A 2,500-nucleotide genomic window follows, 5' to 3' on the forward strand; every position below is an offset into this window, starting at 1 on the left:
ACCAGCCTGGATGTGCCCGATCTCGTCTGATCTCGGAAGCTAAGCAGGGTCGGGCCTGGTTAGTACTTGGATGGGAGACCGCCTGGGAATATCAGGTGCTGTAAGCTTTTTCAACCAGCAGAGAGCGCTCTCGCTTAATCTACCCACACATATTTCAACGTGGTAACAGCGACAGCTCACGTCCTAAAGTGTTTTGCACATGGTTAAGGCACTTTAACTCCAACAAATAAAACCAACAAATCAATGACTTATATTCTATGACTTATCTTCAACTCCATATAAGAGGTATTTCAAGCAGCAGATTCTGCTTATGGCCATACCAGCCTGGATGCGCCCGATCTCGTCTGATCTCGGAAGCTAAGCAGGTTCCGGCCTGGTTAGTACTTGGATGGGAGACCGCCTGGTAATACCAGGTGCTGTAAGCTTTTTCAACCAGCAGAGAACGCTCTCGCTTAATCTACCCACACATATTTCAACGTGGTAACAGCGACAGCTCACGTCCTAAAGTGTTTTGCACATGGTTAAGGCACTTTAACTCCAACAAATAAAACCAACAAATCAATGACTTATATTCTATGACTTATCTTCAACTCCATATAAGAGGTATGTCAAGCTGCAGCTTCTGCTTACGGCCATACCAGCCTGGATGCGCCAGATCTCGTCTGATCTCGGAATCTAAGCAGGGTCGGGCGTGGTTAGTACTTGGATGGGAGACCGCCTGGGAATACCAGGTGCTGTAAGCTTTTTCAACCAGCAGAGAGCGCTCTCGCTTAATCTACCCACACAAATTTCAACGTGGTAACAGCGACAGCTCACGTCCTAAAGTGTTTTACACATGGTTAAGGCACTTTAACTCCAACAAATAAGCGCTTCTAAATTATTATCACCAACAAATCAATGACTTATATTATATGACTTATCTTCAACTCCATATAAGAGGTATTTCAAGCAGCAGCTTCTGCTTACGGCCATACCAGCCTGGATGCGCCCGATCTCGTCTGATCTCGGAAGCTAAGCAGGGTCGGGCCTGGTTAGTACTTGGATGGGAGACCGCCTGGGAATACCAGGTGCTGTAAGTATTTTCAACCAGCAGAGAGCGCTCTCGCTTAATCTACCCACACATATTTCAACGTGGTAACAGCGACAGCTCACGTCCTAAAGTGTTTTGCACATGGTTAAGGCACTTTAACTCCAACAAATAAAACCAACAAATCAATGACTTATATTCTATGACTTATCTTCAACTCCATATAAGAGGTATTTCAAGCAGCAGATTCTGCTTACGGCCATACCAGCCTGGATGCGCCCGATCTCGTCTGATCTCGGAAGCTAAGCAGGGTCCGGCCTGGTTAGTACTTGGATGGGAGACCGCCTGGTAATACCAGGTGCTGTAAGCTTTTTCAACCAGCAGAGAGCGCTCTCGCTTAATCTACCCACACATATTTCAACGTGGTAACAGCGACAGCTCACGTCCTAAAGTGTTTTGCACATGGTTAAGGCACTTTAACTCCAACAAATAAAACCAACAAATCAATGACTTATATTCTATGACTTATCTTCAACTCCATATAAGAGGTATGTCAAGCTGCAGCTTCTGCTTACGGCCATACCAGCCTGGATGCGCCAGATCTCGTCTGATCTCGGAAGCTAAGCAGGGTCGGGCGTGGTTAGTACTTGGATGGGAGACCGCCTGGGAATACCAGGTGCTGTAAGCTTTTTCAACCAGCAGAGAGCGCTCTCGCTTAATCTACCCACACAAATTTCAACGTGGTAACAGCGACAGCTCACGTCCTAAAGTGTTTTGCACATGGTTAAGGCACTTTAACTCCAACAAATAAGCGCTTCTAAATTATTATCACCAACAAATCAATGACTTATATTATATGACTTATCTTCAACTCCATATAAGAGGTATTTCAAGCTGCAGCTTCAGCTTACGGCCATACCAGCCTGGATGCGCCCGATCTCGTCTGATCTCGGAAGCTAAGCAGGGTCGGGCCTGGTTAGTACTTGGATGGGAGACCGCCTGGGAATACCAGGTGCTGTAAGCTTTTTCAACCAGCAGAGAGCGCTCTCGCTTAATCTACCCACACATATTTCAACGTGGTAACAGCAACAGCTCACGTCCTAAAGTGTTTTGCACATGGTTAAGGCACTTTAACTCCAACAAATAAAACCAACAAATCAATGACTTATATTCTATGACTTATCTTCAACTCCATATAAGAGGTATTTCAAGCTGCAGCTTCTGCTTACGGCCATACCAGCCTGGATGCGCCCGATCTCGTCTGATCTCGGAAGCTAAGCAGGGTCGGGCCTGGTTAGTACTTGGATAGGAGACCGCCTGGGAATACCAGGTGCTGTAAGCTTTTTCAACCAGCAGAGAGCGCTCTCGCTTAATCTACCCACACATATTTCAACGTGGTAACAGCGACAGCTCACGTCCTAAAGTGTTTTGCACATGGTTAAGGCACTTTAACTCCAACAAATAAAACCAACA

General features: G+C 46.0%; 8 non-coding genes across 8 annotated transcripts in view; all 8 read left to right on the plus strand.

The window, feature by feature from the left end:
- LOC133431771 (5S ribosomal RNA) overlaps positions 1–107 on the plus strand; it is a 119-nt gene extending 12 nt beyond the window's left edge. The window contains exon 1 of the ribosomal RNA XR_009776107.1: positions 1–107. This exon is cut by the window's left edge and continues 12 nt beyond it. This is a non-coding gene — a ribosomal RNA (5S ribosomal RNA).
- Positions 108–306: 199 nt separating this feature from the next.
- Positions 307–425, plus strand: LOC133431328 (5S ribosomal RNA). The gene has a single exon (XR_009775715.1). It is a non-coding gene; the product is annotated as a 5S ribosomal RNA (ribosomal RNA).
- A 199-nt stretch (positions 426–624) lies between these two features.
- Positions 625–743, plus strand: LOC133431431 (5S ribosomal RNA). Its single transcript, XR_009775815.1, has one exon. It is a non-coding gene; the product is annotated as a 5S ribosomal RNA (ribosomal RNA).
- A 217-nt stretch (positions 744–960) lies between these two features.
- On the plus strand, positions 961–1,079 carry LOC133431694 (5S ribosomal RNA). Its single transcript, XR_009776033.1, has one exon. It is a non-coding gene; the product is annotated as a 5S ribosomal RNA (ribosomal RNA).
- Positions 1,080–1,278: 199 nt separating this feature from the next.
- Positions 1,279–1,397, plus strand: LOC133431377 (5S ribosomal RNA). The gene has a single exon (XR_009775763.1). It is a non-coding gene; the product is annotated as a 5S ribosomal RNA (ribosomal RNA).
- Positions 1,398–1,596: 199 nt separating this feature from the next.
- On the plus strand, positions 1,597–1,715 carry LOC133431317 (5S ribosomal RNA). The gene has a single exon (XR_009775704.1). It is a non-coding gene; the product is annotated as a 5S ribosomal RNA (ribosomal RNA).
- Positions 1,716–1,932: 217 nt separating this feature from the next.
- On the plus strand, positions 1,933–2,051 carry LOC133431547 (5S ribosomal RNA). The gene has a single exon (XR_009775895.1). It is a non-coding gene; the product is annotated as a 5S ribosomal RNA (ribosomal RNA).
- Positions 2,052–2,250: 199 nt separating this feature from the next.
- On the plus strand, positions 2,251–2,369 carry LOC133431785 (5S ribosomal RNA). Its single transcript, XR_009776119.1, has one exon. It is a non-coding gene; the product is annotated as a 5S ribosomal RNA (ribosomal RNA).
- Positions 2,370–2,500: the final 131 nt, after the last annotated feature.

This window comes from Cololabis saira, unplaced genomic scaffold (genome assembly GCF_033807715.1).
Source record: "Cololabis saira isolate AMF1-May2022 unplaced genomic scaffold, fColSai1.1 scf041, whole genome shotgun sequence".
In the NCBI taxonomy this organism is placed as follows: domain Eukaryota; kingdom Metazoa; phylum Chordata; class Actinopteri; order Beloniformes; family Belonidae; genus Cololabis; species Cololabis saira.